This window comes from Notolepis coatsorum, assembly GCF_963971535.1.
Source record: "Notolepis coatsorum genome assembly, chromosome: 10".
Classification (NCBI taxonomy): Eukaryota; Metazoa; Chordata; class Actinopteri; order Aulopiformes; family Paralepididae; genus Notolepis; species Notolepis coatsorum.
In genome coordinates this window covers 65,105,417-65,121,590 of record NC_140174.1, presented here as the reverse complement: position 1 = coordinate 65,121,590, position 16,174 = coordinate 65,105,417, and the positions used below count along the sequence as shown (strand labels likewise).

General features: G+C 43.5%; 1 protein-coding gene across 1 annotated transcript in view; it reads left to right on the top strand.

Annotated features, from left to right (window-relative positions):
- The window catches only part of pcdh15b (protocadherin-related 15b), a gene marked incomplete at both ends in the record, with an annotated part of 695,468 nt that overhangs the window by 520,574 nt on the left and 158,720 nt on the right, over positions 1-16,174 (top strand).

The following is a 16,174-nucleotide window of genomic DNA, read 5'->3' as shown; positions in this document are numbered from 1 at the left end:
AGGCTCCACACATCAGAAGCTCCATTATCATGGTAACATTATATTATCCAGTTTTCTGAGCTTCTGCACAATTTTTCTCAGTCTAAAAACTTCCTGGGAAGTGTACCCCCCATTGTTCTTCAACCTCATTTGAGTCCTTGCTGAAAAAATAAACATCTCTAAATCTTCAAAAAAAATCTTCCACTTTGACACTTCTCAAATTGTTTGTTGTGTGCAGGAACTTCTGTATCTGCCTGACTGCATAAAAACTTTTCCGTTGTGAATCAGACACTTGAGAAGCATTTGGGAACTCATCTTCCTCAACACTTGAGATGTCATCCCCCCATTGTTTTTCAACCTCACCCCATTGTTTTTCAACCTCATCCTCGTCCATGCTGGACTGAGAGGAACCTGTGTCTTCTACACCCTCCTGACTCTCTTTGACCAAACTTGTCACTCCTTCCTTATCCTGAGAGCCCACCCCTCCATCACTTCCACCCACGCCATCCACTGTCTGACTGTTTACATTGTCCACCACATTCAGCTTTTCCCCTATTACTTCACTCGTCATATTTTTTTTATTCCTTTTTTTACCCTGACGCGGTGTTGGGCTTGGGGGGACAAAAAAAACTCTGCTCTCCCCTGTTACCTCGCCACTTGTTGAAGGGGGGGCAGCATCTCTGATTCCCACCTCCTTACCTACACAACCACTGGTTGAGGGGGGAACAGCGTCTCCCACCCATCCCTCCTCTGTACCTGCACCACCCGCACCACTCCCTGTTACCCCACAGTCGCCACTAATTGAGGGGGGGGGCAGCTCCCCTCACTCCTCCCTCCTCTGTACCAAGGCTCTGCTCCGTACCTGCTACACCGGTTCTGTGGCCCTGCAGCTGGATACTATCTGCTGCGCTACTGACGGTCTGCAAAGGAACACTGTTTTCACTGCTGACGGTCTGCAGAGGGACACCGTCTACACTGCCGACGGCCTGCAAAGGAACACTACCGACACTGCTGACGGTCTGCAGCGGGACACTGTTGTTGTCACTGCTCTCAGCTCTGCGCTGCCACACTCTGAGTTCTCCCTCCTCCACACCTGCGCTGAGCCCAGCCCGCGCTCCTCCTGGGGCTGAGGCGGAGGTCGCCTTGCCCCTCTCCCTGCACAGTCTCGGGAGATATGTCCCTCTTCCCCGCATCTGAAACACTTTCCCGAATTTCCAGAACTCACAAAAACCACATAATCAAACTCATCAACCTTTATCTTAAAAACCAACTCAAGCTCCTCTCCGCTGTTGTTTAGAATCATTAAAACCTGTCGCCTGTGTGAGACAACATGCTTTAAAAGCGGAGATTTACATCCCTACGACATTTTTCTTATAGGGGAAATTATCCTCCCATGTCGTGCTAGTTGACTTCTCAATAGTTCGTCACTGATGAACGGCGGAACGTTGGAAATAAAGATATTTCTGCCTGGTGTGGAGAGAGGCTCCACAGCAAGAAAAGCCCCATCCACACTGATCCCTGATTGAACCAGTGTCTGCACCTTGTCCAATGAATCAAGAAAAATCACCACTCCTCCGTTCATTCTCGCAGCTGATTTAATATTTCTATGTCCGACAATATTTCCAACTGCCATACTGCAGTCCTCTACTGACACATTAGAAACAGATATCTTGATACCATGCTTTCTACCAATTTTGGAAAAGTCCATACTGGCGTCTGACGTCAACCAGCAAAACAGCCTGGCCGACTGCCAAACAAACAAAACACTCCCACTTAACCCTATACACACCAAAAGCACACAGCAACCCAACACTACACTATAATACAATATCCCATAAACAAATTAACAAAATAGACAGATAAAGATAGAAAAAAACTCACTACACCTCCAATCTCCAACCTCTCCAATCTCTCCAATCTCATTCCCAGCATGCACTGAGAGAGAGAGAGAGAGAGAGAGAGAGAGAGAGAGAGAGAGAGAGAGAGAGAGAGAGAGAGAGAGAGAGAGTGCTGGAAATATACACTTTTACTGCTGTTTTGACAGGGTTAGGGTTAAGAAACGCAACATTAATTAATATGTTCTGTTTTGATTGATTTATGGGGTGATAGGAATCTCGGCCCTGTACCGGGCCGTCGGGCTTAAGGATAGACTGTATTAATATTCCATATTTATATCGTCTTGTTGCACGCTCCTGGCCACCTGCCTCAGTGCGCCCACACACACCCCCACACACACACACACACCCCCACACACACACACACACACGCACGCGCGCGCGCACATACGTACTGTATAGCCTTTGTGCGTAATGAATGAACAGTTGACTATGAAACCTCAAACGTCTGTGGACATGCCGTACGGAGTCTGGTCCGCTCACAGTACGCCCGACTGGGAGTCTTTACTACTATAGGGCAGTGCATACAGTATCTGCAATCTCGTAATAAAACAAGTCATTCGAATAATGTAAGCCTACTGTTCATTCATTACGCACGTAGGCTATATACAGTATGTGTGTGTGCATGTGTGTGTGTGTGTATTTGTTGTAAATGAACACCTTAGGGAGGTGTCCATTCTTGAGGTTGGCTGTACTTTTGATTACAGCTTAGAAGAAGCCTTTCTAACCAAAGTGTTGAAATACCAACAGCTACAGCAGACCATCTCGCAGCTAGGCTACAGATGTAATCTTCTAGTTTTTATCTTTGGAAGCCTAGGGCATGTGCACAAGTTGTGAGGGGCCTACAAATAGCCGGTCTCCCCAAAAGGAAGGGTAAGCAGGTAGCAAGGTACTGCTCAGCTATTATAGGGAGCCGCTCAATTTGGAGGAGGTGTTGTTTCCTTTACCCATGATTCATGTCCGATGTGTCCGACGAGTAGTTCAGCCATATGTAACAGCATTCTGCTGTCCATGCACTTTGTAACTGGCTGTTCTTTCATACTTTCTGACTGCACTGGCAGTGTTTATGTCCTTTGTATCAGGATTCCTTGTACTTCTGTTCATATGGACATGAATAAACATTTCAAATGTGTGCTGAGGCCGGTGGCCACAGGCGCGCAACAAGACGGTATAAATATGGAATATTAATACAGTCTATTCCACTATAGCTATAGTGTGCTGTATATAAAATGCATATATAAATACGCAGACATTTCTATAATCATCTAATCATGAACAAATATCCAACTGTAGCTAAATTAATAGATATAGATCAATATAACGTCATGTTGAAATTACTTCTTCCAACGTCAAAATATGTTTCTTCTCAAACATCCTTTTATGTAACCACCACCACACACACACACGTCAGCTCAGCTCAGTCCACTGATGCGTCCTAAAGCCAAGGGCGGTATCCATGGCAACATGTGTCATCAGGTCCCCCCAGTGAGATAGATGTTCAAATCCACAGACGAAGGAGCTTATTCCTGATCTGTTCATTATTCTAGATCTGTGATACACGCATACGCATTCACACATTCAACACACACACGTCTGTTTTCTCTCGTTCTCTCTCTCTCTCTCTCTCTCTCTCTCTCTCTCTCTCTCTCTCTCTCTCTCTCTCTCTCTCTCTCTCTCTCTCTCTCTCTCTCTCTCTCTCTCTCTCTCTCTCTCTATCTCTCTATCTCTCCCTCACATACACACACACACACACACACACACTGTTACGACCCTGGCTCAAAGGCACGCAACCTATGTGCAAAACCGACACCAAAACCCGTGTATTAACTCAAAGTGCTACTATATTAAGGAATTACTAGTGTAAACTAAAGGATAAGGACTGGAAGAACGTGACTATCTATCTGTTAACCACCTCTTCTAAACACCGACCCTGCATGTGTGTTACCAGGGTTGGTTTTAAAGATACTCCCAGCAGGTAACCAATCAGCACTAATTGGCTAATTGGCAGCCCTCACCTGCATGCCCCGTGACACAGGAGTGATCAGGCCTGCCTGCACAGTGACACAGGAGTGATCAGGCTCGTGGTACATAACACCTCCCCCACCAAACTGGTTGCCCCAGAGGCAACCACCACACAACAACCCATAAACAAAAACAAAAAAAACAACTGTGACCCATTAGTTGTCAGGGCCACCACCACAACAGCGATAGCGGCTACCACAAACACCGGTACTATGACCGTGAGAGGGCGTCTGCTAGCACGTTGTCCCTCCCACGAATGTGGCGAATATCCAAGTTATACGCTTGGAGGAACAGACTCCATCGCATCAAACGATGGTTCGAGTTCACCATGCTGCGAAGAAAAACCAAAGGGTTATGGTCTGTATACACAACAAGGGGTAAACTGGAGGATCCAACGTAAACATCAAAATGGTTCAAGGCAAGAACCAAAGCGAGCGCCTCCTTCTCTATAGTAGAGTAGTGCAGTTGATGCCTGTCAAACTTTTTAGAAAAGTAGCACACTGGGTGCTCCACCTCTAATGCATCCTCTTGCAGGAGGACGGCTCCAGCACCGAGGTCACTAGCATCCACTGCCAACTTGAATGGCAGTTGAAAATCGGGAGCTGACAGAATGGGAGCGCTAATCAGAATACCCTTGATACTCTCAAAAGACTGTTGACAAGTCTCAGTCCACACGAAAGGTACCTTAGGACTGAGCAGATTGGTCAAAGGGGCAACAACAGAAGCAAAGTTCCTACAGAAACTCCTATAGTACCCTGCCATACCTAGGAAGCGCTTTAACTCCCGCCTGGTGATGGGAGCAGGGAAGCCCACTATAGCCTCCACCTTAGCTGTAATGGGGCACACATGCCCACGTCCAACCACCTTACCCAGGTAGGTAACCGTGGCCTGTCCAAATTCACATTTTGCAAGGTTAACTGTCAAGTTAGCATCACCCAACCGCTTGAACACTTCGGCCAGATGCTCCACATGTTGTGACCAAGAGGAACTGTGGATAACCAGGTCATCCAGATATGCCTCACAGAACGCTACCCCGGCCAGGACCTTGTTCACTAGCCGCTGAAACGTCGCTGGGGCATTTCGCATGCCAAAGGCCATCACTGTATACTGGCAGAAACTCTCTGGTGTGACAAAAGCGGATATCTCACGTGCTCGCGGAGTAAGCGGAACCTGCCAGTATCCCTTTAGCAAATCCAATTTACTTACAAAGGCTGCTGAACCCACCCGATCGATACAGTCGTCCATCCGAGGAAGAGGGTACGAGTCCGGCTTGGTTACTGCATTAACTTTACAGAAGTCAGTACAGAACCGATGAGTGCAGTCTAGCTTATCAACAAGCAGGCAGGGGGAGCTCCACGCACTAGAACTGGGCTCCGCAATGCCATGTCTCACCATATAGTCTACTTCCTTACTCAAGATCCGTCGTTTTTCCGGATTCACCCTGTAGGCATGTTGCTTAATTGGCCCTGCACTACCAACATCAATGTCATGCTCGAGTACATTAGTACGACTAGGGACATCAGAAAACAAACGTATATGCTGTCTAAGTAGGCGCACCACATCCGTACGCTCAGGAAGTGGCAAGTACGACAGGTGTGAGTCCAAGTCACCTAGTATCTGGGTGTTTGGCAACCTGCCCTGAGAAATCTCCTTCGACACAGAACAGTCGGCTACAATAGGAGATGCAGAAACTGTTAGAACAGCCACAGGCTTGACCCCTGACTGGTCAATCTGAGCCCTATCATTGTACGCCTTCAACATATTGACGTGACATAATCTACTCTTGCGCCTGCGGTCGGGAGTCTTAATCAAGTAGTCGACCTCACCAACTTTGCGCTCAACGGAGTATATTGTATTTATTTTGTATATGTATATATTTTGTAGTGTATTTAGCCTGTAATGCAGACCCAAGAATAGGCGAGAGAACCAACACCTTGTCTCCCGGTGAGAACACCCTATGTCGGGCCCGCCTATCATACCACACCTTCATTTTTCCTTGGGCTACCTTTAGGTTCTCTTTCGCTAGTTCACATGCTCTACTAAGCTTAAGCCTGAAGTCACACACATAGTCCAACAAATTAGTAGAGGAAGGAGTCTGGTCAGCCAACCACTTTTCCTTCAGCAGTTTCAAAGGACCCCTCACTGTGTGGCCGAACACCAGCTCAGCCGGGCTGAATCCAAGAGACTCCTGGGTTACCTCCCTAGCAGCAAACAGAAGCAAAGGGATTCCATCATCCCAGTCTTTTTCGAACTCCGTACAATATGCCCGCAGCATTGTTTTGATAGTCTGGTGAAATCTCTCCAGCGCCCCCTGGGACTCTGGATGATAGGCAGAGGAAGGGCAATGCTGGATAGACAACTGCTGGAGGACCTGAGCAAAGAGACGGGACATGAAGTTAGACCCTTGATCTGATTGAATAACCTTTGGTAAACCAAACGTCGAAAAAAACCTAACCAGAGCTTTGGATATAGCTGGGGCTGTGATCTTGCGTAAAGGAATGGCTTCAGGGAAACGGGTCGCTGCACACATAATAGTCAAAAGGTACTGGTTCCCTGTCTTAGTTCGATGGAGGGGACCAACACAGTCAATGAGGATCCGCTCAAAAGGTTCCCCAACGGCAGGAATAGGCTGCAGAGGAGCCTGAGGGATCTTCTGGTTTGGTTTACCAACCACCTGACACACATGGCACGAGCGGCAATATTGTGCCACATCTGACTTCAAACCAGGCCAACAAAAATTTCTCAGCACACGGTCATAAGTCTTCCTGACTCCCATGTGACCAGCAAGATCATGATCATGTGCTAGATGCAGTATATCAGGACGATACATGGCTGGAACAACAATCTGAAACACACTGCCCCAGTCATCCAGACTGGACAGGTTAGGTGGTGTCCACTTTCTCATGAGCACGTCATTGCTAACAAAGTATCCTTGAGACGTATCTATCATTGCATCCTCTAAAACCGCCTCTTTAAGCTCACGCTCCTCTCTCCTCTCTCTCTCCTTAAGCTCACGCTCATGCTCACGCTCCTCTCACCTCTCCTCACGCTCTCGCTCTAGCTGCCTTTCCTTAAACTCCAACTCCCTAATCCTCCACTCACCCTCTACACCAGGTAATAGCGGAGACGCGCCAGACGAAGGAGGCTCCTCCACCCTCTCCTCAAGCACCTGCTCCCTAATGAGTAACACCCTTAAAGCACTCAAGGCAGTCGGCTTCAAACGTTTCTCCCCTGCAGAAAGTTCTACCCTGTAGTGTACAGCAAGTTCTAGAAGTTGTTCTTTGGAAAACTTCTCCAACATGTCATGAGACGGGCGATCAACAAAGTCCTTGATGGAAGCCATCGTCACTGTACCAGCCACCACAAGCTACACACTTCACCTCACAGTCATGAAGAACCACTAACGAACCACGAATACCCCCTAACGAACCACTGAAGAACCACGAAGAACCACTGAAGAACCATGAAGAACCACTGAAGAACCACTGAATAATGCTAAATGCCAATAATAACAACCAGAAGGGAACGCGGTGGAAATGTGAGCTCTACGGAGCGCACCTTTCTAGGTTGAAAAAAAAAAAAAAAAAAAAACACCCACCCTAAATAGACGTGTCATACACGCAGGGTGTTAGGTGCTACCAGGTATGCTCACCAAACACTCAAACAAACAAAATAAATCCAACAAACAATTCCAAACAGGTGCGCCTTCTAACCTGATATGACTACATATGCTTCTACGTCTAAACTGCAGTCAAAACCGGCCCACCACATGTCTACCCTAAGAAACACAAAATCAAGCCCTACCACACTACCTGTGTTTTCTGGCCGCCCTAATCTACCTACCCTTAAACTAATGCCCTGTATACCTAACCATCTTCAACCACACCTGCTACCAGTCAAAGATCATACTTGACCATCCACCCGTCCAGTACATGATACGGTACCAGACAAGCAGATGGTGCTAATCCCTTCTCTGACTGCCCCAGGAGTATGTGGTGCACAGGCCGCTAACCAACAACCAGAAAATAATGTCCCTATCTACATGTGGTGCCCACTAAACTATATATTTTAACAGCATAAGTAGTCACATTAAATTACAAACAAATACGGCATACTCACCTGTTTGATGAAATGGCTTAAGCCCCCACGTTACACCATATGTAATGAACACCACCCAAACCATAATACCATGACACCCCGTGTAACACAAAAAAAAACCCACCAAACAAATTTCTAGGGGTAAAGATCCCGGACGAGCACCCAACTGTTACGACCCTGGCTCAAAGGCACGCAACCTATGTGCAAAACCGACACCAAAACCTGTGTATTAACTCAAAGTGCTACTATATTAAGGAATTACTAGTGTAAACTAAAGGATAAGGACTGGAAGAACGTGACTATCTATCTGTTAACCACCTCTTCTAAACACCGACCCTGCATGTGTGTTACCAGGGTTGGTTTTAAAGATACTCCCAGCAGGTAACCAATCAGCACTAATTGGCTAATTGGCAGCCCTCACCTGCATGCCCCGTGACACAGGAGTGATCAGGCCTGCCTGCACAGTGACACAGGAGTGATCAGGCTCGTGGTACATAACACACACACACACACACAGAATAAATATAGAGACGGAGAAAGAGTCTGCAAGGCCTGAGTGAAAAGATAGAAAGAGGAAGTGTGGGAGACATACAGAGAGATATGAGACATCTGGAGAGAGAAGGAGGTCTGGCTGATACTGCACTATATGCACATTTTGGTCCTTGTATAAAATATTGACAGACAGCTGATGGAATGGCAGACTGATTGACTGATTGACTGACTAACTTAACCGAATAACTTTTTATTATAATTAATAATAATAATTATTATTATTATTATTATAATAATAATAATAATAATAATAATAATAATAATAATAATTATTATTATTATTATTATTATTATTATTATTATTATTATTATTATTATTATTATTATTATTATTATTATTATTATTATTATTATTATTATTATTATTATTATTATTATTATTATTATTATTATTATTTAACCTTTATTTAACCAGACAGGTCAATTAAGAACCTTGAGTGGTGGCGAGAGGACAAAAAGGCCTCCCGAAGGGTGAAAGGGGACAATAACATTTTATAAAGTAAAATTGAAAAGAGACAGATGTTACATACATCACAGAGGTAAGGGAAATAATTAAAACACACATCAAACAAACAACCAAATGAAATGGTATTGTAATAATAATAATAATACATGACGCAGAACAGTCAAATTACAGTTTGTCCATTTTCAAAGTCTTGTGCATCTCATTCCAACTGCTGGGAGGAGCAGTACATTGGAGGATTGACCAAAGGAAGTATTAACACTGGGAACATCTAGTGAGATATGGTGAGCAGCTCTGGTGTCATAGGGAGTAGATGACAATTTTAACAAGTGTATCAAATAAGGAGGGGTCAGACCAATGGCCAATTTAGAGATGTGTATAAGTCACAGTGATGTGTTGAAAAGGGGGCATGTAAAGGACATTGCCATAGTCAAACAATGGGAGAATGGACATTTAGACTAGGGAGCATTTAGCAGAGATGTGTTATTGAAGATAAGATAAGATAAGATAAGATATTCCTTTATTGATCCCCTTGGGGAAATTCCAGTGACACACACATACAGCTCATCGTCTCATTAACAACAACATATCACAATCATTAAATTTTTACAGTAACAACGGCACAACATAAATTCAAACAGACATGTACATTTGTTGACACATGTCGACTACAGAATGCCTGAGACACCTATGCGATAGTCGGCTGCGACAACACCGGGGTGTCGTTGCGCCAGGTGGCGGGAGGGAGGGTGGAAAGATTGTCCAGTGGGAGGGGGCAGGGACGGGGGGGATCAGGCTTTGGTGATGAGTCCAGCGCGCGTACTAGTCGGCTGCCGTCACCATTACGTGGGAGTGGCGCCGGGCGTACACGCGGGAGGGGGGATTGGGTAGGGATTGGGGGTGGGGGAAGCCGCTTGCCACTCTTATCTCCCAGAGGGCCTTCGACTCCAGCAGCTCCCTGGTTCGACCTTGGTCCTGGAATTTGTTTTGGCTAGATTTGGCTTGATTTGAATAGAGTGAAATATAACTCTATTGATTTGAGTGGAGTGAGTTTTAACAACTCTGTCCAAATGACTGAATGCATTATTAGTCCAAGTGTCCAAGTGTCTTAATCAGTTCATTTTGGTAGGTCCTGTGCGCGGTAAACAGATCTTCTTATTCCAGTCCAAAAGCTTCGATAATCCAAAAATGACCACGTCTTCAAGTTGGTAGCCCGATTATGATGTCCCAATAATAATAATAATAATAATAATAGATTGGATTTGTAATGCACTTTTTGTTCGCTGGGATCCCAAAGTGCTACACTACATGGTTAAAACAGTTAAAAAAAAATAGAATAAAATAGTTATTAGTAAAACAAATAAAATAAAATACAGAATAAAAATAGAACATAGTTAATTAAAAACATAGTATAAACAGACAATTTAAAAACAAAGCGCAATAAAATTTAAATAAAAAGCTAACAGTCAAAGGCCTTTTTAAATAGATAGGTTTTCAGGCCTGCTTTAAAAGAGTCCAGGCTCTGTGGTGCCCTCAGCTGGATGGGGAGGGTTAGCCTTATTCTGCTTCTTGAAGAAAATATGCAATCCACTGATTAGATCCATTTAGAGTTGATTTGAGTATAGTCCGGCAACCGGCACGAAGCAGAGCATAGCAGCGTCGGGCTCCATGGAGCAGTAGAGGCGGCGGTAGGAACGGCCTTGAGGAGCCTGGGGAGAGGAGAGAAATGCGACTGTCTCTGGGAAGGGCTGGGAAGGAACCATGTTCCTTAACACATGCTGAGAAAAAGAAAGTGTATTATCTAACCAGATACCAAGGTATTTATAAGAGGTCACTGTATCCAGAACTGAGCCATTAGTTGATGTGATATTTCCAGGAGGGACAACAGACCTTTTTCCATACCACATAAAAAGTTAAGATTAGAGAAGGTAGCTGTCTTGAAGAGAGCACAGAACAGCATCAGGAGAAGGTCCAACTGAATACAAAACTGTGTCATCCACATACAAACGAACACTTGGATTTTCTACTATACTAACATTGGGTCTCATTCCCGAACGGATTTACGACAAGAAATTTGCTCTCAGGCAAATTTCGGCCGATTTAAGACATATAGGGCTGGTAGCAAGATTCCCCAAATTTCCCTGAGATCGGATTCGGCCGTGGCTGAGAGCAGAATTTAAGGCTGCGGTTAGACTGACTGATGTTTTCGTTTCGTTTTGAAGATGAGTTTCGCTTTTCCAGGTCGCAACGTAGCAGTAGGCGAGTCAGACATTCGTTTTGCAACCTGAGCACTTTCGTTTTGTCACCTGAGCACAGTGATGTAGTACAATGCCAAAGCAGTAGGTGGCAGTAGGTGGCGAACATGAAGGCAATTTTCAAGCAATCAGAACTTGAATGAGGACACTCCACTTCCTGTTCAAAATCTCAAAAGCCACCATCTTTAAATGCCTCCGCGAGCCATTTTAGCCAATGAAGCATTATTTTTCAGCAAGAAATAAAGTGCAATAAACAAAAACGGATACATTCACTGTGTTCTGCCTCATTTGTTGATGATTTGTTGATGAAACAAAACTAACATCAACACAAGTGACCACCAAGAGCGGATAGTTTAGTCTCAAAAAAGATCGCTGATGTTGTTAGCTACATGCTAACGTGAATGGAATATGCCAGTATAACAGTATAGCATTGTGGCTAGCAGCTAACGTTAGTTAGCCAGCCAGCACCAGGATGATATCGGGAGCTATCAGTAGCTAGATAACATTAGAGACAACGCCTCATGTATTAAACAAAAGTGAATAGATGACTGGGCCATTTTGTTTAATGCTTGTTATGTTGAAAGAGGAGCTAACAGGGTCTGGTAGCTAACGTTAGCTCACGTTAGCCAGCTGCTCATGCAATCGTTAATGCTAGCAGAATGAATGGATGTAAACTTTATTTAACATATTGCAGAATGGGTACAATACAATACGGCTCAATACAAACAATTGTTAAGGTAATGCAGACTGTTGTAGCTTGGACTGGGGTCCTTATAACAATAACTTGACAACACATGGTAGCTGCAGCTATAGCTCTGTTGTCACCGGACGTTGGTGAGGGCACGCAGATGTGGGTATCTACTGCGCATGGGCGTTGAGCAACAACGGCTCCGCGCAGAATACACGACACGTTGTCGGCGAGTTTTTGGCGTTTTTCAAAAACGGAAACACAATTTAGCGTTTTCAGTAGGGCCAAAACGTTTCCTGCCAAAACGGCATTTCTATCTAACAGGGACAGCAAACGTATTCAAAACGTATTCAAAACGAACACAAAAACAGTCTGTGTAACTAGGGCCTAAAGGCCTCTGCATGCTACAGAAACTGCAAAGCAACTGCAACACAACATCAGCACGACTTCAATGCAACATGTTGCAGAGGGTGTTGTGGGGGCCACAACCATGAGTTCTGCAGTTGCTTTGCAGTTTCTGTAGCATGCAGAGGCCTTAAGAGTGCTGAGGAGCACACTTATGATTGATTGACTGATTGAAATTTTTATTAACTTGACAGACTGTGTTCTCCATGTTCTTAATGGCTTTATTTGGAAGGAATCATAGTGATTCCTTCATCTCAACCCCACAGGCCTCTGTGGAATTAATTACTTAATCATAATTAAAATAAATATGACAATATTTGTACGATAAGAAATTACGCGGACGGTAAACCGGAGCCGGACGGCGCTTGCGGTTAGCCTGCCGCTGGGTTCTAACAGAAACCTTCTGCAGCGCCGTTCGGACCCGATTCCACGTCCTGTAGCAGCGAGCCACATGTGCCTGGGCCGAGGGCACCTCTGCCTCCTGCTCCTGCTCGGGAAACAGAGGAGGTTGAAAACCATATTGACACTGAAAGGGAGACATACCGGTAGAGGAGGAGAGGAGGGTATTATGCGCATACTCAGCCCAGGCCAACCTCCTACTCCACGTTGCCGGGCAACCGGCAACGTAACACCTCAAGACCCCCTCCAGGTCCTGGTTGACGGGCTCCATCTGCCCGTTCGACTGCGGATGGAACCCAGACGAAAGGCTGACGGAGGCGCCGAGGCCGGCGGCAACCGCCTTCCAGAACCTGGAGGCAAACTGAGGACCCCGGTCTGACACGATATCCACTGGAAGCCTGTGGACCCGAAAGACGTGCTGTACCACCAGATCAGCCGTCTCTCGGGCCGAGGGAAGCTTGGGAAGAGGAATAAAGTGGGCCGCCTTAGAGAAACGGTCCACCACCAAAATGGTGGTGAACCCGTCTGAAAGGGGAAGGCCAGAAATAAAGTCCAGGGATATGTGTGACCAGGGCTGTTTAGGAATAGGACTTGGAATGTAAAATGTGTACTCTGTTAGGGGACTTCAATATCAACTTGTTAGAAAACAATAGTCATTCTTTGACCGCTGACTTCCTAAACATCTTGTATTCTACTTATTTTCTGCCTCTCATTCATAAACCAACAAGAGTAACTAAGCAATCTGCCACTCTTATTGACAATATTTTTACTAATAATTTTGAATATACAAACAAATCAGGACTGCTGTTAACTGATATTTCTGATCACTTTCCAATTTTCCAATTGACCATTTCTAATAGAAGTGAACGAGTGGGGTCTGAGGTGAGAGGAAGTCACCGTAGTTTCAGCAGAGGTAACATTGCTCGTTTTGGGAGTTGTATTAATGATGTTCCATGGGATGCTGTGTATAATCAAAATGATGCAGAATTGGCATATCAAACATTTTCACAAATATTTAATTCCTCATTTGAAAAATGCTTTCTTTACATTACATATAATAAAGGGACATCAGTCAAAAAGGAATGCAAACCATGGTTTACTTCTGGTTTGCTGAAATCTGCAAAGAAGAAAAACAAATTATACAAAAAGTTTGTGACTAGCCCGACCCCTTTAAATTCAGATGTTTACAAAAAATTCAAAAATAAATTTACATACTTGCTTCGTGCAGCAAAAAAGACATATTATTCCAATAAATTTAAAGAAGCTGCCAGCAACATAAAATCCACATGGAACGTCATAAATCAATTACTTAATAAAAAAAGGCATGCTGTTTCATTTCCATCTACTTTTGTGGATGGAAGTGAAACATACACAAACTCATCAGAGATTGCAAATGGTTTCAATAATTATTTTGTAAACATTGGAATTTCCTTGGCTAGAAATATTAAGAGCACAAATAACTGTCCACTTGACAAGATTCAAGGTCAGTACCCATCTATGTCTACATTTGAACCACCTACCTCGGAAGAAATGCAAAATATTATTTTAAATTAAAAAAACTCAGCAGCAGGTTATGATAATATTAAAAGTAGTCTGCTTAAAGAGGTATTACCTTCAATAATTGAGCCATTGAACCACGTTTTTTCACTCTCCCTGGAAACAGGTGTTGTTCCAGGAGACTTGAAAGTGGCAAAAGTTATACCTCTGTTTAAATCTGGTGACTCATCCTTATTTTCCAATTACCGTCCGATTTCGTTATTACCGTCCATATCTAAAATATTGGAGAAGCTGGTTTATACCATAATTTTGAAACATCTTAATGACAATAATATATTATATGAACATCAATATGGTTTCAGACAAAAACACTCTACGTACATGGCTCTCTTACAGTTTATAGATAGAATCACAGATGCACTAGACAATAAGCAATTTTCAATTGGTATATTTCTGGATCTATCCAAAGCATTTGATACTGTGGACCATAAAATACTTATATCAAAGCTTCACAGGTATGGTTTGGCTGGCGACGTGATTAAATGGCTCAGTGACTATCTTTATAATAGGGAACAGTTTGTTTCCATAAATGGCGATGACTCTGACAGGGCAAAGCTAGTCTGTGGGGTTCCTCAGGGCTCTATACTTGGCCCCCTTTTATTTTTGATTTATATAAATGATTTTGCTTGGGTATCTCCTAGAGTATTCTCGATCTTGTTTGCTGATGACACCAACATTATAATGTCACATGAGAATTTTGCAGTATTAATTAGGGAAGTAAATGATGGTTTATCTTGTGTCTAAGATTGGTTCCAGACTAATAAGCTATCGTTAAATGTAGAAAAATCGAATTTTATTGTATTTTGTAATAAAGGTAAAAGTTATTCGAAAAAGGAGGCAAAGCTATTAATCAGTAACACCGAAATCAAACAAGTAACTTCAACAACGTTTTTAGGGATCCTAGTTGATGATAAACTAAATTGGAAAAAACACATTGATCATGTTTGTAAAAAAGCAATGAAGTCAGTAGGTATAATTAGGAAGGTGTGTTCATTGATAAATAGAAGTTGTTTTTTAATCCTGTATTATAGTCTTATCTTTCCTTACATATCTTATTGTAACATAATTTGGGCTAGCACTCATTCATCTCATCTTCAAAAAATTATTTTACTTCAAAAAAGATTTGTTAGACTGGCAACCCTCTCAGATCGATTTGAACCATCTGCTCCTCTTTTCAAGAAACTAAACATTCTGACTGTGTCTGAGGTTAATTCTTTACAGATATGTATATTTGTGTACAAATGCATTCATGATCGCAATCTACCAAATGGTTTTAATCGTTTTTTTTCTTTTAATTCAGATGTTCATTCATATGCTACACGTCAGTCCAGGGACCTGCATATACCTTATTGTGGTACTTCACTTAGGCAGTTCTCAGTGAGGTATAGAGGGTCCAATCTTTGGAATGCAGCTGATCCTATGCTGAGGAAATCTCCATCTGTGCTTATTTTTAAAGCAAACTACAAAAAAATTCTCATCCAAAAGTAGTAGATAGATAACAAGTCATACATGTAGGTATGCATTTGGTTATGTGGGTGGGTAGGTTTGTAGGCAGGTGGGTGGGTTGTTATATATTATTATGTACACAGTATATGCATGTATGTACTGTGTGTATGTATATTTGTATTAACACGAATCTTTTAATGTATTCTGGTATTTTATAATATGCATATTTTTGTATTTTTGTATGTTTGATTTTATAAAACAGGGGACGTTCTTGATAAGCCTCTAGGCTTCTAACTTCTCCTTCACAATCGTTATAACTTTACGCACGTAGACTATACAGTACTGCGAGCGTGTGTGTGTGTGGGGGGGGGGGGGGTGCGCGCGATGCGGCAGGTGGTCACGAGTAGTAGCCTGT